The following is a 12024-nucleotide window of genomic DNA, read 5'->3' on the forward strand; positions in this document are numbered from 1 at the left end:
GAGTCAAAAGAACAATTTTCTTCCAGGCACTTCCACCGACTGAGCTTTCAAACCAAGTCATCGGGACTTAGCGTCCTCCCACCCGCCAGGGAAGGAGGGGTTGGCAAGAGCTGGGCTCGCCCGTTTCCCCTGCAATCCGCCAGCATCACGGTAAGAGATATTTTTCTCGGTTGTGCCACTGGGTTAGGGGCACTGGGATCTCGGCTTTTGTGGTGTCCTGTGAGTGACCGGCTGGGGTACAGGGCGTTGGGGAGGGAGGGGGCGCTGGGGAGAGACCACGTTGGTTTTGTCCACAGTCTGCAGTGCTTTATCACCAAAGCGGCACCGGAAAGCCAAATGAGATGTAGGCTCAGTGCCCAGGGAGGGGGTAAATGGTGCTCATGTTTTAGGCAAAGCCATCAAGGTAGTGGCTTCTGCCCAGTGTGTCCCCCTCCCTTGCAGCAGAAGCTGTTGAAAGTCGCCTGCAGTTTCTCGGAGCGCATTAACCCTCCCGGGGCCAGCCAGGCTGCCATGGAGGGTCTCTGGGTGCTCTGATTTGGTGGGCGAGCGCGGTAGCCCAGTTGGGAGAGGGTCACCTGAGGCTGCAAGGTTAACCCTTGCCTGGCACCCTGGCTGAGGCTTGTATAGGACAGGGCTCAGGTTGTACCACCTTTCAGGGACAGCTGAGTAATTTCATTGTGGTGGTTTCTGCAAGCTGTGCTAGTTTCCGAGACAGGAGACAGACATGAAAGGGCCACATTTTGCTCGGGTTGAGTGGTCAGGAAGGCCATCAAGGAGTACCCAGCTGTCTGCAGAGCAGACAATGTTTTATTTACACAGGTGGTGTCACCTGTAAGCGATGGCATGGGGGGTTCGTGCTGGCATTCACTCGGGAGCCTCATCTCACAGCAGAGAAGAGGGGAATGTGGGCTCTTCAGATTCTAGGAAAGATCCAGCCCCTAGCTCCAGATCTGTCCCAGGGCAAACTGTGCCTCTGCACTAGTTTCTTTTTCTGAGATCTGGATAGGGTAAAGCCCGCAGCAACCTGTTAGTGAGTGGGAAGGTGAGGTCCCTGGTAACCAAATCCAAAAGCTCACATTTAATTTTAAAATGCTTTTTCTGCAAATCTGTGACCCATCCAAAGAGGATTTCTCTTTGCTTTCGGCTTTAACTACCTCTACCTTTCTGGAAATGAACGTCCTTATTTTTAGTGCCTTTGCACTTATCTCAGGGCCCACTCAGCCTTCTGTACCCCCAAGGATTTCCTCCTGAGGTACTTTCTCTTGGAGGTGGGAATCCAGCCCCTGGGACAGGGGAGCCTGGATGGGAAGCAGGGGCCCCTCAGTCGCTTTCCTCAGCCCCACAGCGAAGTGGAGACACTGAAGCCCCAGACACCAGCCTGTTCAGGCAGGACAGGGGAGGTGTGGAAGGGTTGTTGGGTGGTTAGCGCCAAGGATTTGGTCCTCAAAACCCCTGGCTTCTAATCTTGGCTTTCCTTGCTGGGTGACCTTGATGGGGAAGTTGTCTGGGTTTCCCCACGGGGATGAGGGATGGGAACAAATTTAAGGAGCCGCAGACCTGGCCTTGGGTGATGTTCAAGGTACTGAACTTTGGCACCCACTGATCAGAATAAACCCAGGCTGGGGCCCTGGTGTGGGGGCCTCAGAGGTGCTGAATGTTGACCTTTTAACTGCTGGGTTATGGGTGCTTTGGGAGGAACGTGGGTTGTCAAAGAGCCCCGGGGCCTCAGGTCTGTGACACCATCCACTCCTGAATATTGTAATTTTTTAACAACTGGTTCAGCCACACAGAACCCGCCCACCCGCCCGCTCCGGACGTGAGGAGCGCCCGGATGTGAGAACTTTGCCACATCTCTCTGCTACCTGGCTTCCCTCGGGTGGCTGACAGCCAGGAGGCCACCCGCCCTCCTCCCTCGTCACACTGAAGTGGCGCATTGTGGTGCACTGAGGAGAGGGGACCGAGACTTCTGGAAAGAGCCCTGGACTTGGGACAGAGGACCCAGATCCGGCTGTTCCCTCCCCTCTCTGAGCCTCGGTTCCCCATCATGCAATGAGGCACTTGGTCTAAGTGGCCCCGGGACCCCTTCCAGCTCCGAGGGTCTGTGACTGTGTGGTGGGCGAGCTCGTGTGTGTGTGTGTGTGTGTATGTGTGTGTGTGTGTGTGTGTACCCACACTTCTAGGAAGGGCTGGCTTTGTATTTCTCTAGCCCTTTTCAGGGGGGCCCAGAGAGGGACAACCACTTGCCTGAGACCACACAGTAAGCCATGGCCTAGCAACACACGAATCCCCAGCACAAGGGCCAAAGCACTGTCCCCTCACTCCTGGCTCTGGCAGCTGCTGCTCTCCCCACCCTGGCCTGGGATGTGGACCCTCAGCATTACTGTCCCATCTGTGGTGGCCAGGAGAGGGCATCCCCCCCAAGTGGCTCAGGGTTTCCTCCTGCTCTCCACACACCTGGGCTGTGCCGTCTGAAGATGAGCACTGTGGTCAGGGTGGCCGCTCCGCGGGGTGACCTGCAGGAGGTGGCCTTCCTGTTGGTTTAACCCTTTCCCTCTCCGTGTGTGGGTCACGGGTGTTCATGACTTTCTATTAAAAACCACGGCGACATATGGGCCTGTCTCTGGCTCCTTATCCCCGTTGAGTGGGGAGCTGGTCACAAACGCAGACGAGCTGGGAATTGATGTGCAGGCGACAGGAGGAAGCAGCATGGTTTATTTCTGTTAAGAGCTGTGGCTGTAACCTGGGATAAAAATAAATCTGGGGCCCAGGCGTGGTGGGTTGGAGCCGATGAGTTTAAGTGATCTAGCTGCCGCCCAGGATGGGGAGCCTTGAGGTACCGAGGGGGAGGAGGAGACACTGCAGAGAGCACCCCTCTCTTTCTGTCCCCCACCCCTGGGTGCCTCCATCCCCAGCTGATTGAACCTCTAGGGGCTGCAGTGTGGGGTGACTGGGGGCAACCAGACTTGAGTTCCATTTCTGACTCCAATGCATCCTTGCTATGTGACTGCAGGCAAAGCCCTTAACCTCTCTGAGCCTCAGTTTCTTCAGTTAGGTATCTTAAGGTAGCACAGTGTCATGGTTGAGAACTCAGTCTCTGGAAACAGACATCTGAGCTTAGATCCTGCTTCCACCCCTTTCTCGTTGGGTTATGTCCCCTCTCAGGACCTCAGTCTGAGGATGACGTTGGTGATGGTCTCCTGCAGTTGCTGGGCCCAGGGCCTCAGTTTCTCCATCTGTGAAGTGGGCGTCTTGGCCTCCCTTCCCTTGAGCCCTGGGGCTGTAACCAGCCCCGGGCAGCCTGAGCTGTGCAGGCCTGGAGGGGGGTCTGGAAGGAGCAGCCTGCTTCCTGCACCGTCCTTAGCTCCCCCGCGTCCTAGGAGGCTTTTGCTGAATCATCTCAACCTACAGCTCTGAGCGGGGATTTTCTCTAGGAAACCCGAGCTCTCCCTCCCTTCCTGGGAAGCGCTTTCCTGCCATGGTAGCCCTTCTTGGGGACCCCGAGATGCTGGGGGGCTGGTCCCTAAGGGCCAGGGCTGTGCCATCTGCTGCATGGGGTCAGGATCAGCACATGGCAGGTGTTCAGCTAAGACTTGCTGGAGGAATGATGATGGCTCTGATGATTGATGTCTGGACCTCCCGGTCAGGACCTCAGCCTTGGACCCAGGGTCGAGGGGAGGCCTGCATGCAGTAGGTGCTCAGCTAGTGTTGGTTGAATATGATGAGTCATGGGTGAGGGGTTGGGGAGGACTCGGCTTCCATGCTGATCTGCTGCAGGCTCCAGGCAGGCCTCCCTGTCCTCCTGACCCCACACTCTCGGCTGCTTCATCCCACATCACACATTTATTGAGTACCTACTGTATGCCTGGCACCATAGTGGGCATTGGGAATAAAATAGTCACAAAGACACAATCCATCTGGGGTCTTAGATCAAGTAAGTGGCCACCTGTAAAATGTGATCTTTTGGAGGGAGGGGTTCAGAGGGGGCTTCCTGGGTCCCCGGAAATACTGAGCACATTCACCGGAATTCTGTCCAGTAGGTCTCCTTCTTGGCTTTAAGGCTCTGCTCTTGGCTGAGGGGCCGATACTTTGGGGTGCATTGACACATCCAGTCCTTGTCACTTGTGCTTTAGTGAGACGTCATGAGGTCCTTCCTGGGGACGAGGCAGGCTGGTTGTCTGAGGCAGGAGCGGAGCCTCCCAGGTCTGTCCTGGGAGAGGAGCCGGGAGCGGGGCTGGTGCTGCGGGGGGCTGGAAGCCCTGCTACCTGGGGGTCCGATCGACGGGAATCAGACGGTTGGTCTCACTCTGCTCCTCAACGTCAGCTGGGGACTTGTTAGGGGACGAGCTTTGGGCTCTGAAACTCTGGTTGCAGGGGCCCGGGGCCCGGTGCTGTCACAAGCCCCCTGTGCTCTAAGGCAAGGGAGTTTAAAAAATGTAAAACACACGGTGACACGTGTCACCCAGGGCAGCTCTCCACGGGTCGTGAACCTGGGACGTTCTGCCAAGTTCCCCGCATGGGTCCCCAGGGGCTGAGCAGAACCAGAACGAGGTCTCTTGCTTGTCCTGGCTCACCGCAGGCACCTCCAGGGCAGGACCCACGACTCCCCGGGCTGTCAGAGGCCACGGTGACGGTGACGTGGCTGCAGCGATGGGCGCTCCGGCCTGGTGGGAAGGCAGCCGGTTCTTCTCAATCCGATCCTGCCCCTCATTCGGGTCAGGGAAGTGGGGTGGCAGTACTGAGGCTCCAGGCTGCCGTCTGCAATGTCACTGTGGTTTCCTCGAAGCCATTGTCTTGCTGACATCTGTCTGCGTGCTTTCGCTGTCGCGCTGGAACTCGGAGCTCTGGCAGCCTCAGGCTCCGTGACACGGTGACACGCCCAGCCCCCTGCGACTCATCACCCAGAGGACCCTCCTCTGCAGCCTCCCGGGAAGGAGCTGGGAAGGATCTCTTTGTGGGGAGGACAACAGTCGGTGCTCCCCTCCCAGCCCCCGCGCTGAGTGGGCTCATTCACTGCCTCTGTCTCCGTCCCCTCCCTCCTGCCTTTGTGCCTCTCCGATGCTCCCACACAATGACCAGCGGCCACTTGTGAATGGAGGCCGCTCTGGGCGCAGAGCGCATTATGTAAGCGGCTTTGCGTGCCAGCCACGGGGCGGGCGGCGGTGGGGCGGACAGGAGGGATGATTTCTCCAAGTTTGCCGGGAGGCCTTCCAGGGAAGACGCTGCCCAAAAGCCTCTCCCTGGTCCCCTGCACCCGGGTCCTTCCTCCCCGCGCCTCCCCGCCCCCTGCCTGGTGTGGCCGGTGGCCAGTTCCCAGTCTCCTCCTCTCTCTCCTTTCGCCCCCACCCATCTCCTTCCCCATTCTCTCAGGTTCCCTTCCTCTCCCTGGGCCCCTGTCCCCAGCTCCTCTGGCTTCCCCCTCCTACCTCCTGCCCTGCCCCAGCCCATCCCGAGTCTCTTCAGGTGCCCACGCACAAATGACCGAGAAGGGGACCCATTTGGGAGGCCCCAGGACCCCAGGTGGTGAGCACGCCCAGTGGGGTGACTGAGTACCCCAGTTTGCTTGGGACTGAAGAGACGCCCAGCATGCAGGACCTCCCATGTTAACACCAGGGCCCCAGGGGAACCGGGACAAACCGGTCCTTTGGCCTCGAAATCAAGCTTTTTTTTGGAATTTTGTAGAACTTCCAGAACACCCGGACTTCAGGGTTCTGGGGGAGTCTCTGGCCTTCCCGCTGAGGGAGGCACGAGCCGTCCCCAGCCTGGCCACCGTCTGCTGCCCAGGCACGCAGAGCCGTCCAGGGCGAGGGGCTGACTGCCCCCTTCCTAGCCCCTGTCCCTGACGAGACAAGCCACCCGGGCAGCTGTTCGTCACCGGGAGGGATGAGGGAGAGGTTGCAGACCACCCCCTGCAGGGCTTCTCCAATCTGAGCCTGCTTCACAGTCCCCTTGCGGAGCCTTGGAAGGCAGGTTCCGACTCAGTGGGACTCAAGAACCGGCGTGTCCGACGAGTGTCCATCGAGCTGGACGTGCAGGTCCGGGGATGGCACTCCGAGCACCACTGCTCTCTGCCAGGTGGCTCCTGCCCCCGTCCTGGGTGGGGCAGGTGCTAGGCACTTGGCACCCGGCAGTGAGTGAAGCAGAGAGCCCTGCCCTGCTGCAGCTGGCACCCAGTGGGCACCACAGGTCAGGGAGAGAGGCGGCCGGGGGAGCTTGGAGACGGCAGCACTCGAATCCAGAGCTGAGTTTCTAGAAGGAGTGAGCCAGCCCAGATGGGAGGAAGGAGGGAGAGGCTGGGGGGAGTGTCACTCCACTCTGTACACAGGGTTTCAGGCAGGAGAGTGAAATGACCCGATTTATACTGTTGACCATGATGGCTACGGTGGCCACTTGGTGACCTGGGCTAGGAGCGGCTGATGGAGGAGCATGAAGCAGGACGCGCCAACTTGGCACAGGCAGCGAGGCCCCTGGGGGCATCTGCTGCCACCAGGCCAGGCCGTGGCATCTGGTCTTTGGAGACCCAGGGCCGGTGGGGCTGGTCATTGACCTGGTGGACCATGCCAGCTCCTGGCATTACCTGCCTGTTCCCAGGGTGGGCCAGATCCGGGTGTCAGCAGCACAAGGTCAAAAGCAGGACCAGGGGCAGGGACCAGGCCCCATGGGAACAGGAGACCCTGCCAGGCAGCCCTGCACCCAGCTCACCTTCCACAGGGACCTGCTGCTGATATTGAGATCTCATTTCCCCTTTTTCCTTGCAAGGGTTGATCTCCAGGGTGGGGCAGCGTAGCCAGCCTGGCCCGTCACCTGCACCAGGTGCGTGTCTTCTGGGCAATGGGGAAGTGTATGGGGGAAAAAAATCCTAAATGGGGCACACACATGTTGGTGACCAGGAGGGGACGTTGCTTCTGATTTTAATGCCCCTGGAGCTGGCCTCATCTGCACCTCTCAGGTATCCATGGAGGACTCAGGCTTTGGAGGTTGGCAGATTTCCACCCCCCCCCGCCTTGGCGGGAGGCCCTGAGGGTTAAGTTGCTCTTCTTTTTCTTTTCCTGCTCTCTGACCATCATGGACCCTTGCTGGCCCCTTGGTTTTCTCATTATTTATTCTCTTTTACGTCCAGACGCCATTCCCCTCCCTTCTTAGAAAGCCCTCATCTCTGCTGCTGAGGGGCACCTCTCTTGTTTGTAGATGAACATTTAAAACCGTCTTTTAGCTTATTAAGTGGTGAAGTGCCGGAGATCTCATGGTTCCTCTCTTTTTTTCCCACTGAACGCTGCGTGTTTAAGATCCCGCCACGTTGCAAGGTTACCCCTGACCCTTTGCTGCTGCCCGTTGCTCTACGCCGAGGTGTTCATTTCTATTATTATTATTCCTATTTTACCCATTTTTCTCCTTTCAACTTTTTAAAATTTATTTTTATTTTTGGCAGTACTGTGGGGATTGAGCCAGGGGCACGTTACCGCAGACCTACATCCCCGGAACCTTCCATTTTATTTTGAGACAGGCTCTCACCAAGTCACCCAGGCTGGCCTTGAACTTGGGATCCTCCTGCCTCAGCCTCCTGAGTGACTGGGATCACAGGTGTGCCCCACCATGCCCGGCTGACGACTCATTTAAACAGAGATTTTATAGTCACTTGGGTGGTTCAGCTTAAGGTTTTGTTGTTTTGCTTTTGACGATTTTGCTCAGCAAACAGTGAAGGCCAGCTCATGATGGCCACATGTCACAGGTGTGTGGAGCAGGCAGAGGAGTGCAGCCGTGAGGTCACTGGGGTCTGGAGCTCGGTGGATCTGGGCTTGAATCCTGACTCTGTTACCCAGTGACTATGTGGCCTTTGGTAGACTGATTTGGTCTGTCTGTGCCTCGGTTTCTTCTTTTGTAAAATGGGGATCATGATAGCATTCATCTATAAAGTTGATCAAATGTGAAATAAGATCATGCATGACATACTTTGTGGAATAAAAATATTTTAAATGGTATCCTGGGGCAGGGGGTGGTTGAATGCATGTTCATGGCCTATGTTCGTCAGCTCTCCCTTACTATAACAAAATACCTGAGATAACCAACTTAAAAGGAGGAAAGGTTCATTTTGACCCACAGTCTGGGGTTTTCGGTCCATGGTCCATTGGCTTCGTTGCTTTGGGGCCTGTGGCGAGGCAGGACATCATAGAAGGAGCAAGCTGCTCACCTCATGGTGTCCACGAAGGGAAAGGGAGGGGACCAGGGTCCACAATACCCTTCTAGGGTCACCCAGTGACCTCAGACCTTTTGCTGAGACCCAGGGCCGGTGGGGCTGGTTGTTGACCTGGTGGACGATGCCAGCTCCTGGGACCAAGCTTTGAACACATGGGACTTTAGAACATTCCAGACCCAAATCGTAGCATCACCCTCCCAGTCCCTACTCTGGGCTGTGTTTACATGAGTGTGCGTTATGTGGTGGTATGTGAGTGTCCTGTGGGTGTGAGTGTGCGTGAGTGTGTTAGGTGTGCTTCCCCAGCTGAGGGGAGGCATGGCTGCCTGGTGACTGTCCCCCACTCTGAGGAGCACGTGCTACCCCTCTGTTCCCTGGACCCCCCTCCAAACCCGATGCTGTCCCCAGGAAGGACCCGTGACAGCAGAAGTCTCCTCAGGGGTAAAGTGCCACAGAGGCTGCCAGCCAGTGCCCTAAGTAACCAGGGAGGCCCCCGGAGGACCCCAAGACAATGGGACTGAGAGACTCCAGAGCTGGAAATTCTCCCTGGTTGTCATGGCAACAGGTCTGGCGCGGGAGCCTCTGTCCCAGTGGGCCACCACGGGCTGCCATTTCCAACACCCACTGTGAGGGCAGCCTCCGACCGCCACAGCAGGGTGGTCCCCAATGTCCTGGGGTGGGGGTCCCATGGGCTACCAGGCTGCCCATGTGGGTCTGAGTCCCAGCTGGACCATGCATGTGGTGGCGTCCTGTGGCTGCCGTATCGGGTCAGGATGAGAACATGTTGGGGACCTGCCATGCTCCACAGGAGCTCCCTGGAGTCCTGGCCCTCAGGGGGCTCCGCTCCGGGCTTCGAGTCACATGCATGAGCTCCTTTAATCCCTAGGGGAAGCCTTGGGGAGGGGGCGTGACGGACACCTCCATCTGCGGATCACCGAGGCTCCCCCCCCCATCCCCAGCATCTGTAGAGGATGGATGCAGGGACTCAAACCCAGACCTTTCAACACCAAAGTCAAAGGCTGAATTTTCACAGCGAGGAAATGAATCTCCAAGGGCTCTTTCTTTCGCCCTGTAATGGGAGATAACCATCGCCACCGACCGTTTGGAATTGTCGTGAAGATAAGGCGACTTGAAAGTGTGTCTGCGCAAATCGGTCCTCTTGTCTTTAGCTCCTGGCTGGGGTCCAGAGCACCCTCCACTTTCCAATAAAGGACAGACCGACACAGACCAGCAGGGGGCAGTGTGCACGCCGGGAGAGATGCCCGGCTCACTCTGCACCTCTGCGTCCCAGCCTGTGGCCTCTGGCAAGCTCCCTGACCTCCCCGGCCTAGTCGTCTCGCCTGGTGGATGGGAAAGAGAGATCACTTCTGCTATGTCACAAACACCTTGTTGAAGGGCAGAGCTGGACCACTACCTCCATTTACAGGTGAAGGAACTCAGGCCCAGAGAGGCGGACCAACTTCCAGACCTCTCTAGGTGACTTAGGGGCGAGGACCAGGTTCGGCCCTCAGGGACAGCAGTGACCAGCAGCAGCCACAGACAGGCTGGAAAAAGTTGGCATTTGGCTGGGTGGCTTTGGATCCTCCTGGTGGGACCTGGCGGGGCTCGGGTGTAAGAATCTCCTGAGGTGCTTTTCAAAAACAGGTTCTTGTAGCCTGAGCCTAGATATTCTGACTTGGAAGGTTCAGGTGGGGCTCAGAATCTGCAGCCTGCAGTTTCCTGAGCGATTCAGCTGCAGCAGGTGGGTGCTTCCTCCTGGGCAGAAGGCCGCTTCCCCTGGGCAGAGGAGGACACAGCACCCACCGTGTTGGACAGATCCAGCTAGCTAGCTCGGGCTTCTGAGCTGTCTGAGGTTCTATCCCGTGGCTTCTCCTCAGTCTGCCTTCTGGATCCAAACCAAAGAAATAATATTTCTAAGACAGAGCGTGATCCTTAAGAGCTAAGTGCACCTGGGGATGTTACTCTTGAGGTTCAAGGTGTAGGTTTGTTTTGGTGATGGGGACGAGGCGGTCTCTACGTTATATTTGGGACCTTCCCCAAACCAACAGACAGTTGTCCATTCACTGGAAGGGATTTATCGACCTCCTACTAGTATGTGAGTCCTTGGATCCTGAGTATAAAGTGAAGCTTCTGCTTACATATTTTCCTAATAAAATGACCAATCTGCCTCTAACCCCCACAAAATGTTTTGCCTAACTGAAATAGATAACTGTTATGGGTGCGAGGGGAGTTATCAAATACCCAGTTAGAATGTTTGATTCATCAATTGTAATACACATAATACTTAAAATTACATGTTATGTAAAATAATCCAATAATCCACAACATGTTTTTTTTTTTTTAATCACTGACACATATTAAGAAAACAAACCGGGCCGGGCACAGTTATGCATGCCTGTAATCCCAGCAGCTCAGGAGGCTGAGGCAGGAGGATCTAGAGTTCCAAGCCAGTCTCAGCAAAAGCCAGGTGCTAAGCAGCTCAGTGAGACCCTGTCTCTAAATAAAGTACAAAATAGGGCTGGGGATGAGGCTCAGTGGTTGAGTGCCCCTGAGGTCAATCCCTGGTACCCACAAAGAAAAGTAGGGAATATTTTATTACTTTAGCTAAAGTCATCCATTGTAAACACCTTGTTGATAAACAGGAAATGAAGAGATGCTTTGGGAGTTTCACGAGGGTTGAAAAGTCTAGGAAGCCTTCAATTAAACTCTTTTGTTTTTCAAAATAAAGGAATTTGAGAGGACAGACAGAACACCTGGCAGTCTGAAAAACTTTTCAAGAACCTGAGTAGAAATTGGTTCCCGGCTTCCAGAGGAGCATTTGGTTGGGGATTGCTCATCTTCTCTTTGCCCATGTGCAGGGCATGTCAAGTACTGTGCCCACTGCTGGGACAGAGCAGAAGATAACTTTTATTTGGCACCTTCCCTGGAGCAGGTAGATATTAATTATGCAAATGGATGTCTAGTTACAGGCCAAGGTGGGGCTTGTAAGAAAAAGAGCACACAGGTCTATGAGACCGTGTCACAAAGAAATCTGATCCAATCTAGGAGGGCTTCCCTGAGGAAGTGACATGGAGCTGAGGGAGTGAGAACATGTGCAAAGGCCCTGAGGTAGCCTTTAAGGATGTAGAATGTCGGGAGCAAGGGTCAGGGGGAGCCACATGAGAGATAAGGCAGGGCCATGCTGTGGCGATTTATTCTAAGACCAACAAGGTCTCAAAAGCAAAAGGGTGATCTGGAATGATCTGTTTTTGAAAAAGTCACTGCAGGACTTACAGGCAGATGAAGAACTTGGGGAGACTGGATGAGTATTTCAAAGTGGCCTAGAAAGGGCCACATGTATTGGCTGAGCACCCCCCTGCTCCACCCTCTTCATAGTACCCTGTCCTTGGAAAGGAGGAGGATTTGGGGTCTCCCATCAGGGAAAGATTTGTTCTACAATGAACCATGAGTGAGAGGGGAATCCCTGAAAATGTGGACAGGGAGTGGGGACCATGTAGGGACATTGCTAATCTACCTGAGGTTAAATGCCAGCTCTGCTGCTGGGTGACCAGGAGAAAGTTACTAAATCTCTCTGAGTCTCCGTTTCCTCATCTTGCTTACTTCGCCGGGTTGCCTTGGAAATGTAGCCAATCATGATGTAGTCTTTGCTCAGAGTAGGGCTCAGCATAGAGTAGATGCTCAGTAAACAGGAGTACTGTTGTTTTGATGCGATCTCCGGGCTCCACATTCTACAAGGGGACCTGTTAATCCTTTCTACCCTCTCCCAAATCACCTTCTTAGTGCACCCTTTCCTGTCACCCTCTTTAAAATTGTACTCACTGCCCCAGAACTCCACC

General features: G+C 55.5%; 1 protein-coding gene across 6 annotated transcripts in view; it reads left to right on the forward strand.

Annotated features, from left to right (window-relative positions):
- Rph3a (rabphilin 3A) overlaps positions 1 to 12024 on the forward strand; it is a 197610-nt gene that overhangs the window by 113248 nt on the left and 72338 nt on the right. For 5 of the 6 annotated variants that reach the window (XM_078039061.1, XM_040289432.2, XM_040289430.2 and 2 more), the window contains one exon: positions 27 to 150. The exons of the other annotated variant lie outside the window; for it this stretch is intronic. The gene's annotated coding sequence lies outside the window, so the exon portion shown is untranslated. The remainder of the gene's footprint in view (positions 1 to 26; positions 151 to 12024) is intronic. 6 annotated transcript variants of the gene reach the window in all.

Source organism: Ictidomys tridecemlineatus, chromosome 2, assembly GCF_052094955.1.
Source record: "Ictidomys tridecemlineatus isolate mIctTri1 chromosome 2, mIctTri1.hap1, whole genome shotgun sequence".
Classification (NCBI taxonomy): Eukaryota; Metazoa; Chordata; class Mammalia; order Rodentia; family Sciuridae; genus Ictidomys; species Ictidomys tridecemlineatus.